Below are 17,145 nucleotides of genomic sequence, written 5' to 3'. Positions count from 1 at the left end.
ACCATCCACCGCGGCTCTGGTGGCTCCGGGGGGCGCCGCGGCCAGCCGGGGCGAGCTGCAGCACACCGTGGGTGAGAGCGATACATCGCTGCGGGCTCGGGACGGCGGGACGCCACATGCCCACGCCACAAAACCGTCCCCGTGTCGAGGCCGCAGCGCGGGACCGACATCCACCCCTGAAAGGTGCAAGCTAAAAGGTGGTAAAGTATTGACAAAATCAGTAACTGCGAGACAGACGTGGCTTCTTCCCGGCACGCCCTTGGAGGAAAGTAACCCAACTAGCCAAACTTGAAAGCAACAAGTTTGTACAAGCCGCGAGATAAGAGAAAAATTAAACTTCTTTATTGATAAAATGCACAGTGTTTGAATAGACTATGTCTAAAGGGAAAGTTGCATCATCGACCAAATAAAACACGAATTACTGCATAGACCGGTATATTTTGGTTGCATACACAGGTATATAACCAAAATGTTTAGGGCAGTAACTTTAAAACAGCCGACAACAAAACAATAACATAAACGATACAAACATGAGGCAGCAGCAAAAGTAGGTGAGTGAGAAGGCTAATACCAGTCCTGTAATACACAAAATAGCATGGCCTCTGAACACAGAAAGGGCAAATCATTACATCTATAAAGAGAAAATTTTACACTATGCATGTATTACTTATTATTAAAGAAGAGGAACACATCAAGACAAGGTAAAGAATCACATTGATGTTTACTAAAATAAGCACAAACAGCATATAGGATATGCAGGAAAAAGAAAATGGTAATAGGGTGAAATGCATGAAATATTTATCATATTCTGCAGTGCATAAAATAGATTATAATCTCAGAAGCAAAGAAAGGCAAGGCTGGAAAATGAATACACTGTTATATAATACTATTATTCAAAGCAGAGCAAGTGGAGGTGGCATATGTATGAAACATGAAAAGTTCTACCTGTGTTGTGTGTCTTGAAAAGGGTTACTAAGATCATTACTGAGACTGCTGAAAAGGAAAAATAAAACCCAAAACCCAAAACCAAAGAAACATTTCACAAAGCAAAACAAGGGAAAATATGTAGATGACATCTTCCGTAACATATGATCAAGGAATAACTGGCTAGCAGGTTGTTTGTTTAGAAACCAATCTTTTTTCAACAACAACAAAAAAAATATATATACATATATTTACATTTTTTTCCCCCCAATACATTTGAGTACTTGGTGGAAAACTGTGTTGTTGACTAGTTGAATTCAAACTTTGTGGGCACAGTGGAAAATATCAATGTATTATTTTTTCAACCTTTTCAGAAAAGCCTGATAAGGTAAACTTAAACTTCAGCAGTAAGCAAGACTGGGCACTAAAGAAGAAAACCATGAAGGATATGAGATTTTCAGCTGGCAGTAGGCTTCCTGCAGCATGATGGAGGAAAAGGACATCGAAGATTATTTTCAGAGATGCAGAGCTGATTAGAACAAATATGATCTGGAACAAGATTTAGGACTAAAATACCACCTTATAGAAATGATTACCAGATATGACAGCAACAAAAACAAATAAAAAAATAAAAACAATAAAAGATTTAAATCTTCTAAAATAACTTTTTCTTTGGTGTTCACAAATCATTCTGTTCATGGTTAAAAAAAAAAAACCAACAAAAAACCCCAAAACAAACAAAAAATACCCAGCAAAATGTTTGGACTAAAAGTGATTAATCTAAAAAGCAGAGATGGTGAATTAAAGGAGCAGGGAGATAACAATCTGATAATACAGGAGCACAGAAGGCCTAATAATGATATTATTACGCACACTAACCAAACACTGACAAACAAATATTCTGTTAATTATATAATCATGCATATGCTTCCTATGCTTGAGATAAATGATTATGGAAAAGAACTCTCTTCTTGAAATTGCATATATGCACTAAACCTTATAAACTCCCTACCACATGGATTAATCTAATTCCCATACACCACTTACGCCTGGTAAAGTATTTACTACAGACTTGGAAAGCTGAGCATGGAACTCTTGCTTTGACTGGAAAGCACGAATTACTGAAGGCTGCTACGTCTTGACAGATAGACAACAATCAGATATCTCTTATCAATACCGAACTACTTGGAAATAATTCAAGATACAGATATCTGATTTTCATTTGACCTATTCCAATTTGCACTTCACTGTGTCAACTTTGATATTAAAATGTTCAGCTAGAATAAAGATATTTATAATAAAAACATATATAAAGAACAGAAGATTAATAGATATTGTCATGGATACATATGCAGGCAATCATTTAAACATGCGGCAATCGTAACATCACATTTTTCATAGCTTCTAGTCAACATACAGGAGGCAAATATATGCTTAATAAAGGTGATTAATCCTTAATAAAGTTGTTGCACTGTTTTTATTATATTTAAATGCATTTGCCCTAGCTTATGTTGAAATAAGACAAATATTTTAAAAGTTGGCTGCATATTTTCAACCCCATGGTGAATTAACTCTCGAGCAGCAGTCTCAGTAGCTGCAAAGCAAAACGAATTCTCCAGTGTGGCATGCTGCCTCAGTGCCTCCTAAGATTTCCATTCCAGTATTTTCTTGTTCAAAATAAATTAGGAAATACGGGCCCAAATCTTGAGGCTTGGCTCTTGTGCAACGCGAACAGAAATGACCTGGCAGCAGAGCAAAACCAGCATGGCTGTGTATTCTCTTTTATCAGATTTCTTTGGGGAGATGAGGCTGATTAGCTTTTACACATATGTACTTCTGACAATGCTGCAGCCCTTTGGGCACCCTGTAAGCTCATCCCATGCTGGAGGTGATGCAGAGCTGTGCAGCAGCAGTGGGACTGTTGGGAAATCCTCCTCAGTGGGGATTTGAATGCATTTCCCGCACTGCAAGCTGTGATGGGCGCACACCTATGGGTAATGGTGACTGCTGGACAGCCAGGCAGTGGCAGTCCCATTCCGTGGCTTTCTGGAGGTAAACATCTGTGGCCGGAAGGTGTGTGACGCCCCGAGGCTTGTGCCTACCTGCCACGTGGGTTAGACAGAAGTGTGGGTGAAGGGGAGGGATGCACCCCCGGTCCTTTCCCACGGCTACCTGCGCAAACCTCAGCATATCACTGCTGCTGTGCCAACGCAGTCCCACAGCCCTACAAGTTTTGCACCTCAGACTGAGTTGTTTTTCAGTCTCCTCAGGCTAACTTCCCCTTCGCTTTGCCCTGAACCACAATAGTTGCCTGACACTGCTCAATTGCTTCAACCAACCTGACTGCAGCAATCTCGATTTACATACGACCCAAGAATCCAATGCTCACCAATGTGAATCACAGCATTCTGCGACATCCCCCACGCTGAACTCAGAAGTTACATACCAACCTAGATTTTTTTTTGACTGCAACCTGCCCCAGCCTGGATAGGATGCCTGTCAAAAAGCAAAAGTGCTATGAAATGAAATTCATAGCACTGAAAGGCATCGCACACAAGCTGTCGTCCCCTCTCACATTTTGCATGAGCAATTTCTGCTCGTTTGTGTTCTCTCACACACCATGTCCTGAAACAGTTACGTAAAATGAATATTTAACTTACGATAGTCAGCTGTATTGAACTGCACTTAATTGGTTATTAAGTAAAGTAAATTATCCTTACCATATTCGTCAGAGGTGAAAAACCTACATATATGGCTACATGTAGAGCATTCATTAGTTTACAGACCCCAAGGCCCCTGGGAAGTATCAGATATCTACACAGTGTCCCATGGTGCAGCATTTTTTAGCTGGATGTCTCAGCTAGCTTGCAGATATGTAAAATCATATACAAACAGACATCTCCCTATTGATTGCCTCTGTGACGAGGCTCGTTTACTCCTGCAAATATTATCTGCAATGTACTTCAATCACGGAATCTTTTTTTAAAATGGAGTTGAATAAGAATATGCAAAATGTGATTTTGATAGAAACAAGTTACTTTTAGTCAAACCACTGCACCATTTTGTGCAAGTCATTTCATAGCTGTATGTCTATTTTGATGAAGATGCTTGTGAAGAACTGAAGTAAATACATACTTCTGCAGATGTGGCCCCAACAGTTTTTTCAGTTTACCCCTTGGTGAGTCACAGAGAGGCAAAATGCTGGAAGAAAATTGTGGAGTAAAATCCAACAAATCTTTTTGGCATGATGTAGGGAAGGGTGAAAAAGAGCCCTAATGAGAATAGTGAGTCTTTCACCCCTGGTTGCCCTGAGAAATCTTAGCTGCTTAAAATTGTAATAGAGAGGTGCCCACTTTCCCATAAAAGATCACAGCAATCAATATTAATGATTAATCACATAAATCTTACTCTGTAGTTGCACAATCTCTTGCCTGCTATGTAGACAAACTGAGTTCACTTTTTGCTATCTATAGCAGGACATCGACTCCCACAAACACTATCTATATGTTATTTAATATAAGCCAGTATGTTTTATGACCGTGGACTTCAGAACCACTTCAAATAAAAAGTTTCAACTTTAAAAAAAGCATTTTGAAGACCATATTATCTTCCATCCTTAACACTAGACTAGGACCTTGATGAGTCATGCTCGTAATTTCCATGTGGCAACTACAGCCAACTACTTCCACAAAAAAGAGCGAATAAAAAAATGCAATAGAGCTTTATATAATAATATTTTATGCAATTAGGCAGCTGGAAGAAAGGAGGAAAGCTGGCATCTTAGGATCAGCCAAGTTTCCCATGTCATAAATGTATGTTCAGCAGGTCATTAATTTCACAGCTTTCTCTCCAGAGGTATAATTTTTAGGTCTTTCATGTGAAGATGCCTAATGTGGGACACCGAGAGACGAAAAAAGAGTGGTTCCTGTTAAAGCCTTCATCATCACAGCATCTCACTCCTAGGCATGAGATGGGCATATAATCGTTACCTGAAAGAGTCAGTTGATAAGTGGTTATTTTAGGGATGTGTCTGAATAGAAGCTGTATTAATTTAACAGTATGTAAATCATTATTCTGGGACATAGAAAGCCATAGTTCCTGTTATTTTTACTTGTAAAAAGGAAAGTTGCACCAAGTTATCTCCAAAGTGTTTTTCAATGTTGTTTGCAATTTTTTGACTGTTTCTGCTTTTTTTTCCACTTTGTGACTCATGCTCCCTCACTTCCAACCGCTGTGCTTCTATCCCAGTTCGTATGCTTTTACAAATACAGAAATTTGATCCAACAACTCCGGGTACGGATGAATTTCACAGAGCCCAAGCAAAGCCGTGCATTATGGTAGTAAACATCTGAACCATTTCACTTAGCCCTACAGAGGATTATTCAAGTATTATTAAGTAGTGCTTAGATGTTTGTGTTGTTGAGCTCAAACCACAGAGAATTCTTACATAAGAATTCATCAACAGGAGAATCATCTCTGTCATAGACCTGATAGTACAAATAAAAATCTACTGACACAATCTGAAAATATGGAAGAGTTTTAAATTGAAGGAAATGGTTAGAACTGATTGATGAATTGAACTATGTCAAACTTTCATTATGAAACACAAAACCACATGAAATGTCCTGTTTCCAGTTTCATTATTAACTCAGAACTCTGCACAGGTTCTGCTACACTTTTTCTAAGGTTCAAAACCTTTTAAGTAAAACTCTGTATCTAATTCTGGCCAAACTTGACAGGAGTCAATATTCATTGCACATAAAATACATGCAAAATATGTGGTTTTGGTGTAAAAAATTTGAAAGTTGGTGGTTTTGGCCAAATTAGCATTTTCTTCTAGAGCTCTTTCCAAACTCAAACTCAGCTGATTCCACTTTAACAAAGACAAAATGAATGAGTTTTTCAGTTCTTTTCAGGAGCAATTAGCTGTTAATATTGACAGCTCTTTTAAGGAACAAGATACCTGTTAATATTACCAGGCGCTAACTAAAAAAGGTTTAGCCTATGCAGTGTCACTAAGATAAAGGTCATTTATACATATGTCAGAATATGCTTAGTTTAATACAAATAACATAAAGCAAACCCAAAAAACTTCAAAACGTTATTCCAAGCACCCCATAATGTTAAAAATACTTGTTCTGATTTCAGGGGAAAAAAAAAATAAAAGTGAGAAATTAAAAAAATGTATTCAAGTATTTGATGTTTTTATTTGCTTAAAGCAACTATGTTTCTAGATTTCCTGTTAAGTGACTACAATGGAAACAAACAGAGATGGAGAGCAGCAGCTGGAAACCTACTAGAATACAGTATTTTTAGGGCAAAATTAGGTTAATATTTATGATAGTAATTTATACTCATGAAAGCACTTGAAGGAAATGCCTTAAAAGGTATGTAAAAGTTAGTTCCTGCATTAAATAGAAAAATTTGTGGGGAAAGATCTCTTCTCTGTAATTTGCTTCTGGCAGGTTACACTATAAACTCCTTCCTGCATTAGATTTTTCCTTTACGAACCTTGGTAAAATGCTCATGAGAAGTTTTGGAATAATCTGCTCATGAAAGATGCAATGCATTCTCTCAACTCATTTTTCCTTTATAGGTATATAGACAGAAAACCTCTCTGCACCACATCTGCAAATGTGCCACTTCCAAAGTGTGTGTGTGGGGGTGGCAGGTGAAGAAATGCTCCAAACTATTGTAGTCATAGAAAAATAACGTCCAAATCAACGTAGCCCTGTATTTTTCAAACACGGGACGCTTTGAAATACAAGAATCGCTCAATACGCTGCCATGAATGAACTACACAGAAACACATCTAAGCCTGTGTTTAAAACTCTTTTAGATACTTTTGTATAGAAAGAAAAAGAAAACATATTCAGATCTTCATTTACTTGATACCAAGTGGTCATTGCTGTGGGCGTATCACAAAGAGTTATTGTCTTTTTTGCTTGATTTAGTTCTGTAAAAACCTTTCCATGACCAAAAGAAGTATTGCCCACAGTCCATACTGAACTTCTTAATAAAAAGCAGTAAAGCAATCTATTTCATTGTCAAATGATTGAAAGAAATTTAATTAATGCCTTTGGAGGGAACGCCTGCATAAGTATCACAATCACAAGAATGTGCGTATATGCATATATGAATACATATGCCCAGCCGCAGTCTACCCTGTTGCTTTAATGTCACAACACTATAGTCCATGAGCACCTGAAGGCAAAAATGAACTCCTATAATTTAGAATATCGTGCTGACACAATTTTAAGGTCAAATTACGTTGTGTAGTTTATTAGGAGATTAGATGCTTGCTTCATCACAGGACACTTCAGCCCTAGAAAAGGCCAGCAGTACAGAAATGCTCACAGACAAACAAATTAAAAATAGTAAGTTATAAACAGGGGAAAATAGGTTTATGCCACACCAACAAAACCAAAAAGAAACAAAAAACCCCAAACCCAAAAAGCAAAAAACACAAAGACGCATGAAAAGCAGTATGCTATGTTAGATGTTTATCTATACATAAGAGACAGGTGTCACAAAAACAAAACAAAAAAATCACGAAGCTAAAGAGAAACTTTAACTCACCAGTTTCCATCTGTTATATCTGAATTCATGCATAATTGATTATCCATGACTGGTAAGTTCTTTTTTTTCACTAGCCTAACACAGTTTTCTAAACATTATGTGTTAAATCACCACCAAAGTAAAGGGTGTTTGAGAAACCGTAAGGGCAGAATAAAAATTTTTTAATGAAAAATAACATGTCAGTTAATAATAGAGCTGACCTATGTTTAAGAGAGAAATTTTAATCATGTGCATATTAAATATTAATAACCTATTCTGTTATTGTTATAATAAGGTTAAGTAAGCTTCTCCATGCTTAAGGAAAGAGAAAAAGTAGGAATATATAACAGTGAAAAAAAGCGCTGAGAAGCAGAGACATAAGGAAAATGTGTCAACAATAAACAAGAGGAAATGAGAAAGAAGGAAAAGATGAAGGTGGAAACTAATCTCTATGTGTCATTATGACTGCCAGAGTACTGGCAAAGCAGCAGCATCCTTTTATTTCAATTTTAATCATTTCTGCATTTTAATACCCTGCTCCTTTTGTAATTCTCCTGGCATTCCCTATATGCATCCATCCCAGCCAAAACACCAGTGTAAATTAAATGGCACACAACCACACCACTGATGTAGTTCTCCCAGTAGAACCAATTGAGTGACCAAAAAGCAGAGAAGGTATGACTACTTTGTATCCCCGTAGACTACTGGCCAATTAAGTGACTTAATGTTCTTCAATTCCTTTAATTTTGAAAAGAAGGGCAGTGGTTAGGTAACCCAGCAATATAGAGCCATTAAAAAAAAATAAAGCAAGCCAGTAGTAATACAATAATCAGTGACCATCAGGGCCTGGAAAAATGAGTTTGCTCTCACTGGCACTAAGGAGCATCACATGATTATTTAATTACAGCTCTAATTTTTGTCTCGTGGATGGCAACATATCAACAATTAATAGGGCAAATAGAGGAGACTGCATTTTTAAAGAGACAGAACCTATATGAAGTAGTGCTTGGTAATGCAATTTATCAGACAGTATAATGCTTCTTACGGCATATCTGTCATCCTGCCAAACATATAAAGAAATTCTACTGGTTCAATTCTCTTGCATGGTATCCATAAAATTCTTCTAGAATGCTTAGAAAACAATAACTACACCTATGAGTATCCTAATTGTCATTTTTAGTGGCAATGCAGACATCAGTTACTTGTAGGGCTCGCAGCCCAAATAAAGTAGTGGAATCATGAGTTTCAAATGCAAACACGCTATAAAATTGTCTTGAAAATATTATAATGGAATTCATCAGGAATGACAAAGATTATTATGGTATTCAGTGAGTCAAGTGAAGGAAAACAGAAAAAGAAAGTCAATAAAACGCAGTCAATGGGAAAGAGATTGATTTTGACCGATTGACTTTACCGTGAGATTTTCTTACAAAGCATACTGAAACTAGGGGCTCAAAACCTGTATCATACCGTTCCTGCACAGGACTGCGAGATAAGAAATGAAAAGCAAGACCTGAAAGAAGATGTATGATACATATTATCGACTGAAAAGCTCTGCTTTACAACAGTTGGATGCGGTTTCCCTTGTGCCTCATCCTGCAATGACGGCAGTGTGGAACCTAGGAACTGTAGGAAGTTCACTATGCTGTGAAGCACTTTTCACAATTAAGGGAATCTGGAAACATACCAAAAGAAAAAACAATTTTTTGCACCTTTTTGCAAATGTACTCACTTTTCCACAGCAATGGGTGGACCAAGCTACAAACCCCATAAATTTATATTATCCAGAGTATGTTTCAGACAATGGTCACTATCTGACATAGCAAAAGCAAGTTTCAAATTTCCTCTCAAGCAATAAACTGTACCTGTGAAAAACCTACCATACTGTGCTTAGAACCTTTTTCAATCCTACTTCTCAATGTAAAAATTAAACATGCTTTTTCATTTGATATTCTAAAATCTACCCTTTGAACAAGCAAAGAAATGCTGAGTTTGGGCCTCTGCGCAGAAAAAAACCCCACTGCTAAACAGCAGTTCAAGTACTATTGCAAGAAGTGTGACTAGAGAAGCAGTACTATTACAATAAATGCTCCATTCCTCCCCAAAATTGTGTCAAATTAAGTTGTTTTCATTGAAGCCATGAACATTCTGGATTGGAGATCTTAATCTATAGTCTTAAAAAGAAAGCTGGCAAGCAAGAGCTTGTATGTAAAAGTAAATATCATTCTTTTTATGCACTGGTTACTATACAGATAACATGTCTCACAAAGACTGTAATTAAATGTCTAGTGCAGAAGTAACACTAAAAAGCATACAGTATTATTACATTACAATGAATCCTTAGAAGCTAAAACTGTCATTTTTAAGTTTTAAGATGCCTTTAATTATTCTTGAGACTTCTTACATTTATCAAGGAAGCCCACCTATGATGAAAAGCACTAATGATTTAAAATCTAATACTTCTCTCCGCAAACATATTAATTTAATCTTTGATTATAAACATTCTAAAACTCAGTCTGGAATTCCTCTCCACTTCATTATTTGCCTTTGGTCCTTCTGAGAGTCTGCATGCACACATGCTCTCTCCCAATCTCTTTCCCCTCCTCTCTTTTCTGTCTTTTATTTAATGTAATAGAAGTAGGAATATAGGGTGTGTATGATATTTAGAACTTTTCTCCTTTTCATCGAAAATGTTTTTAATTACCTGGCTGTTATGACCAGACACATATTCTAAGTGCAGTTACTGAAAAGGAAATACCTTTCTCATACCTTTGCATGTGGGTTTGAGTTCAGAGCAGCAATTCTCGGCACTTCTGCTGAAAGTGTTTTCCACTCTAGGACTGATTTAATAATATAAAGAATTACTTATCCTTCAGTGTTCTATGAAACACGTATGTTACTAATTTTATAGCAGGGTAAATAAACCAGGAGCACATTAAGGCCGCATTTATAAAAGGATAGTGTGCTGCAGCTTCCTTTTCCTTCATATGAAGTTATGTGCTGAGCATTTTCAAAATCAAGGTTACAGCATCGAGGATGGAAAACATGGCACAGATAGTTGTTAACCCAAAATTACACTTTTTTTTTCAGGGCTGAACCCAGAACCGGGAGTCCAGACACCAGAAAAGATTACAAGACAGTCCACCAAGCACAGGTGGTCTGAGTGCATCACCAATTTGTCTAGCGAGCAGCAAGTGTAACGACCCACAAATGATTGCTGCTGGCCAAATAAATCCTGTCAGAGCAGGATCCTGGGAAGATGAGATGCACTTGAGGTTTAAAGCACCTCCCTGATCTCCTCAGGTCATATCATGCCAGAATGCGCCACGGGAAGGAGATAGAGCAGATAGTGGCTGGAAGTTATGTAAGGCCAAGGCAGCTGGCAGACGCGGCCCATGCTGGTGTTGTGCACCCAGGTGCAGCTGGGGTGACCGAGGCCCATCTGCAGGCCAGCAGGCTCCGCTGCCTCTCCCACCCGCCGTTCACAACAGCCAAGCGCGGGGTAGGAGGGCTCACTCTAGGGAACCCTCAGCTGTGCAGAGGTGTCACCAGCAGCGCTTTTCAGCAGCTCAGAGACAGATAGCAGCTAGCCTGCGCTCCGGCGAAAGCAAATCCGACAGTCCCAATCCCAGTAAACAGAAACGCGCAGTGTTTCACAGGGGAATCAATCTCCAAAGAGATTGCTGTGCCTGGGTGTTCTAAATAAATAGCTAAAAGGTGGACCTTGGCTCAAATTCTAAGTGTTAGTGTGTCTCTCAGCCAATCTGGACACCTAACGCAGATCCTCTACAATAACAGTGAAAACTAAGCTCTGCAGTGACACACCAGTGTGCATGGGAGCAAAGTCAGGCTCAGCAAGTTTAAAAGGAAATATTTAGAATTCAGATGGTGCCTGAGGTATGTTACTACACTCTACTACTGTACTCTACTATTACTATGCCATTCCCAGTACACTGCACCAGATAAAACAGATTAAGAGTAGATTACAACTGGTAGAGGGCACAAGGACCAGATCAGAACATATGTACAAGATCAGTGCTGGCAACTCTCCTTAAAATTAATCTCTACCAAGACTTAAACCTACTGAGAGCAATTCTGTGCAGAAACCATTAGAAAGCTGACATTTGCAAAGCAATAGAAGGGATACCCATTATATAATGAGGTGTTGGTGATAACTGTGGTAAACTTAGATGCCACGAAATGGCAAATGTTCGAAACCACCAGCATTTTGGAAAGGAACATCATGGTATATCCTCTTGGAAGTAACAGTTACAAGTTGTGGTCAGGGCTGATGAGAGTTCATGATACCACAGCCAAGGGAACTGACCAACAAGCCAACTTAGTGTTAAGTTTCAGAGTCTGAGGAAGAAATGAACCTCTCAGGTAAATGTTATTAATGGAATCCTTCAACAGAGGATTTAGAGAAGCTCTTCGCAAACTGTGGGTTATTCTGACTGCAGTTATCTTCAGTTCAAACACCGGCTACTTGGACTCATTACTCCAAGACTAAAAGTAACATCAACAGGGCTTTCTGACACTGACTTTATATAAAGTTGCAAAATTTCCGTATAACAGGCAGTAAGAACTGTAAGTTACTCTTTAACCGTCAAACTGTTTTACTTCTTTTTTCTTTTTTTTTTTTTTTTTTTTTTTAGAATCAGTAGCAACTTTGTGACAACTAAAGTTTAAAAAATGCACTTGATTGCATAGTGACAGATTTGCAGAACATTTTTCATCACACACACATATGTGCTTTCAGTTATTAATAAAATGCTTCTGCCCTTAATCTGCCATTGCCTGAATATACAATTTCAGTGTCTTGGATAGACAAATACTGTTAAGGAATTCTGTTTTCCCTGTTTGAGATGCAATTCAATTACACCAAGTAAAACTGAATACTATGTCTTTAAAACTGGCTTCGGCTTGCCACAGAAAGGAATACCAAATCACTGTTCTATTAAGTTCCTCTTAGAGTGGAATGATAACAAAACTTTCTTCTCTTCCTCACCGCCCCCCTCCATCCCCCCCCCCCTTCCTTTTTCCCTTGTTTTAAACAAGGAAGAGCCAGCTGCCCTGGGTAGCACTACAGGTAGATATTAAAATGGAGACAGCCATTATTTAGTGGCGACAGGAATACAAATACAGGCACTAACCTATAAACTGGTGTTTACTTCAGGAAAGTAAGTCATATTTTTTCCTCTGATTGCTGTGCTGTCAGTTTAATGCAGCGTAAATAAACAGTAGGTGCATGATAGCTTTAAGTAGAAAGTGTTCATTCCACAAGAGGAGCAGATTACTGAAGCCTGATGCCTATAACGGCAAAAAGAGAACTTCCATTTTACCTGGCTAAGAGACTTGTGGCTTTTCTATTAAATTAATTTGTCAGAATTCTATGAAAAATCTTATGGGCTCAAAGAACTTTACCAAAAACATTCATTTTTGCAGCCCTCAACTTGAACCATTTGAAAAAACAAAAGCCAATCACTCCTCTGTAATTTCATCAACCCATCGCTCTAAATGAAAGCTTTATATAATCAACCTAATATAACAGAAAATAAAATGATATATAGAATTGCCTATACTTTGAGTTATTTTGTTCTTATAAATATATTCCCTGACTGAAAGTAAAAAAATTCCCCTTTGGAAAAAGCAATGATGTCTGAGAAGATTGTATATACACTCTACATCTATTAACATAAATTATAAGAAAGTAAAATGTTCCAGATGTGTTTAAACTGTTGTAGAAGGAAAGTCTGTGGCTTCACTGGATATATATTAAATATATCTAGAGAGAGCAATGGCAGTTATATACAAGAAGGCAATAAAATGCTTCACTAGAGTCTATGTTAAAATACCATAGTTCTTAGAAATATGACTAAAACGTTTCAGAAGTCGTATTTCCTCCAGTTTTAATTCAGAAATCTACTTTAATGTATTTGTCTATATATTACAAACTATTTTATTAATAAAGTAACCTCCTTAATTTTTTTTCCAAACACAGCTGGAAATCTAAGGAATTACTTCAAATTCCTCTGCCAATACTTAGATGAAAAAAAAAAATAGGTGACATTAAAAAGGTGATAATATTTTGAGAGATCAGGTAGTCAATACATTTAAAAGATCTTGGTGGGGCTTTTTGTTGATTTTTTTTTTTTTAAGGAGAACACCAGACTTCAGCTTATTATCTTCTAAATGGCAGTTGCACACATGTAAACCTCTCTCTATCCCAAACCTGTAATGTGGGAGAAGCCTCTCTGAAGAGGTTTTAGTGCTGCAGGAGTGGATGTGCCCACGTCCCCAGCGGGGCTGGCCGTGGTGTTTGGTGCCTGTGGGATGCTGCCAGGGCTGCAGGCAAGGGCGCTGCCTTGGGGAGCACAGCCACAGAGGGCAGGTGCTCATCCTGCTGGGCCTACGCTGCAAACCAAAGAGGTGCCCCGCTCGTGTACGAGCTGGGGCTGGCGTGGCAGCCTCCCTCTGCCTCTGAGGCTGCCCAAGCACTGTGTCCCACCAGCAAGCTACAGATCTGCTTCACACTGCTTTCCCGGGAGCACAGCAGCAGGTTAGGATTCACACGAGCCGCTAAAATAGCGTGAGAGGGGAAACTGCAAGAGTTACTTTGCTATTTAAAGTATCGAGAACAAAGAATATAAAAAGGAAATGGCCAGTTTTTCAAAATTCATGCACAAAAAGCATTTTATTTAAGTATTTTTTGTTCCAGTAAACTATTTTGCATACAAAGGGCTTATTTATTACATATTTGAACTTGTGGGAAAAAGGGAAGGAATGCACTGATTCCTGAAATAACTCTACAGTCTTTTTGGAGGCTTCGCTCTTGTGTGCTCTTGTTCTACTCTGAACAGTTCTATTACAGGGACAGAGGAATTCCTTGGAGTCAGTTGTTTCTCTTCCACTAGCTTTACTGAAGAGTGGGCATACACAGCATTCTAGCCAAGGATTTTATTTCTCTTCTGTTGCCTTATTATGTGTGTGCACTATCTATTCCGACGCATGCTTATATGTGAACACATTGCACTTGCTGCCTGCTCATTTTTTTTTACTTACTCTATATTATTTCACATTTCCTTGCAAAACCATTGCTTCGACTTGAAAAGCGAGAAAATACAATCTCAAATGGAAAGCGAATTAGAAAATGAGTGTGTGTATGTATAAACATATTAAAGAGCACACAGGAGTACGGGACTGGAAGAGCATTCTCAAATTCTACAAATAGTGCTGAAGAGTAATTAGAAGATAAAAATTGCAGAGAACATGCCATATTCATGTCTGTACACTGTACGCTTACAGTTTCAAGTTGTTTTTGAATAGTGCGCCTGATTTGACACATTTCTATCTGGTGATTGTGTTAAATGCTCGAAGAGATAGTGAAATATACAAGCATTCCTTGTGTTAACTACAGCTGAAATTTTACACTTATTGTAACCTTTCCTAACAATGTGAGAAAAACAGAGTAAATATATTAAATTTGTTTCACAACAGATGCTTAGGTTGTTAATATTTAAGATGCCTATTCATGCTATTCCTGTCTGCACATTTGTCAAAAATGTAAGCTTGAATGCTAATGTTTGCCAGCAGACTACAGCAGACAAATATATGAATGCCCCGTACCAAAATAATATAAAGTAGAAATTAAGGGGCCTCTGCTAACTCCCACCCAAGCAGCACGGACCAGAATGAAAGGGCACCTCCAGATCACACGCCCTGGAGTCTCTGCATCTGAATTTGTGAATTATTTTCGCAGAAGCGCTGCGCTCATTTGCACGGACTAAAACCAGCAGAGAGCTTTTCTCGGTTTAAACTCATTTCAGCTTAGGAGTGCAAAGTGTTTCAGAAAACTTAAGATTGCAGCGAAGTTTCTCCCGCAGTCAGAAAAAGCTGGAGACTGGCAGAGGGAAACTCCGGGTCGGGCAGGTGCCTGCCAGGAGCGCTCCCCTCGACAGCCGGCGGAGACGGCGACAAAGGGGCGAGGATTTAGCAAAACCTCGGGTGGCGGGTTCGGAGACGGAGCGGAGAAATCAAAAATAAAATCCTGGAGCGCACAGTCGAGCTCCTGGCACTGCTCCCCGTGACAGCGGCAGCGCCGGGTCGTGCCGCGGGCGGGCGGGGGGGACGTGCCACCCACCGCCACGGGCGCGCCCCCGGCTGGGCCGGCCGCCGCCGCTGGCCGCCCGCGCAACCCCCGCGCCCCCCCGCCGCCCGCGACCCCCGGCCCCGCCGCCTCGCCCCGCGCCGTCGGGGGCGCCGCCGCCCCGCGCCCGCAGCTGCCGGGAGGCGCGCGGGGCTGGCTAAGAACTTTGCCAAACTTCTGGGGTTTCTCCCTCTGCCCCCACCTCCCCCCGCTCCCCCCGGGCCGGCGGCCGGTGAGGCGGCAGCGGGCGAGGGAGCGGAGCGGAGCGGGGCCGGCCACCGGCAGCGGCGCGGCGGCAGGTGTGAGCCCGCGCCGGCCGGCAGGCTCCGGCAGCGGCAGCGCCGAGCGCAGCCTCCCGCCCCGCGCCTCCCTCCCGCCCGCCCTCCCGGGCCGGCACGGGCGGCCTCGGTAAATCGCCGCGGAGGGTGCCCCCGGCACGGCTCCGTCCCCCCCCGTCCCCCAGGAGAGACGCCGAAGGAGCGGGACCGACTCACTCATGGGAGCGCGGCGGGCGAGGCCGGCGACACCTCCGGCTTCCGAGGCGCCGGCGAAGTTAATTGCACTGAAGTTCAAGTTGTCTTTTCACCCATCAGGAGTGGGCGTTTAAAGGAAGGAGAGCGAGGAGGAGGAGGGGGAGGGGGGAGAGTCTCTCTCGCTCGGTCGCTCTCGCACACACACACACACACACACACAGAGGCACACGCATGCACGCACGCACACACACACACGCACACGCACCCGCCCGCTCGGCTCCGCTCCCGAGCTGCCTCAGCAAGGAGGAGCCCGGACGGAAAACACCAGGGCAGCAAGGTACCGGCGTGGGGCAGCCCTGCCTCTGCCTGCGTGTCTGTGCGGGTGTGCCTGCGTGTGTGTGTGTATATGTGTGTGAGAGTGTGTGTGTGTGCCCGCGCTCCCCCCGCCCGCTGCCTCGCACGGCCCCTCCAGGCGGGGAGGTGCGCTCTGCCCCCGGGGAGGGGGCGGCGGTGCCGTCGGGGCAGCGCGGCCGCTGGAGGCCGGTCCGACCGGGGCCGAGGGGCTCGGAGCCCTGCGCCGCCCGCTCGGCTCCGCGCCCGCTGCCTCCTGCCTGCGCGGCGGCGGTGGGAGGGGGAGAACCGAGCGGCGGCTGGAGCGCAGCGGTGGCGTGTGTCTGTGTGTGTGCGCCGCGGCTCCTTCCCTCCGGCGGCTCCCGGCCCCGCGGGGCGGTGGGGCTCACTTGGTGGAAGTGCCGGCGGCTGGTGGTGTGCCTGTGTCCATGCCTGCCGCGCCCCCCTTCCCCCCGCAACTCGGGCCGAAACCTTCCACCGTCCCCGCATTGCCTTCCCCGGGCACCGCGCCCCCGCCCTCCTCTTCCTTCTTCTCTCCATCCTTCCCCCGCTCCTTTATTTCCACGGCTGTCCCCGCGCCCTCTGGCCGCCCCCCGCCGCCGCTCTCGGAGCCCCTTTCGGGCAGGCTGCGCCCCACGGCCACCCGCGATTTGCGGTGGCTGACGGGGAGAAGCTCCGGTACGCGCAGGCGGC

At 41.9% G+C, this 17,145-nt stretch overlaps 1 protein-coding gene across 1 annotated transcript in view; it reads right to left on the bottom strand.

Moving 5' to 3' along the window:
* Positions 1 to 16,248, bottom strand: part of SATB1 (SATB homeobox 1) — a 91,313-nt gene extending 75,065 nt beyond the window's left edge. Inside the window, exon 1 of the mRNA XM_063409240.1 lies at positions 16,123 to 16,248. The gene's annotated coding sequence lies outside the window, so the exon portion shown is untranslated. The remainder of the gene's footprint in view (positions 1 to 16,122) is intronic.
* Positions 16,249 to 17,145: the final 897 nt, after the last annotated feature.

Source organism: Prinia subflava, chromosome 1, assembly GCF_021018805.1.
Source record: "Prinia subflava isolate CZ2003 ecotype Zambia chromosome 1, Cam_Psub_1.2, whole genome shotgun sequence".
Classification (NCBI taxonomy): Eukaryota; Metazoa; Chordata; class Aves; order Passeriformes; family Cisticolidae; genus Prinia; species Prinia subflava.
The sequence above is the reverse complement of the archived record's forward strand: the minus strand, read 5'-3'. Positions and strand labels throughout refer to the sequence as shown.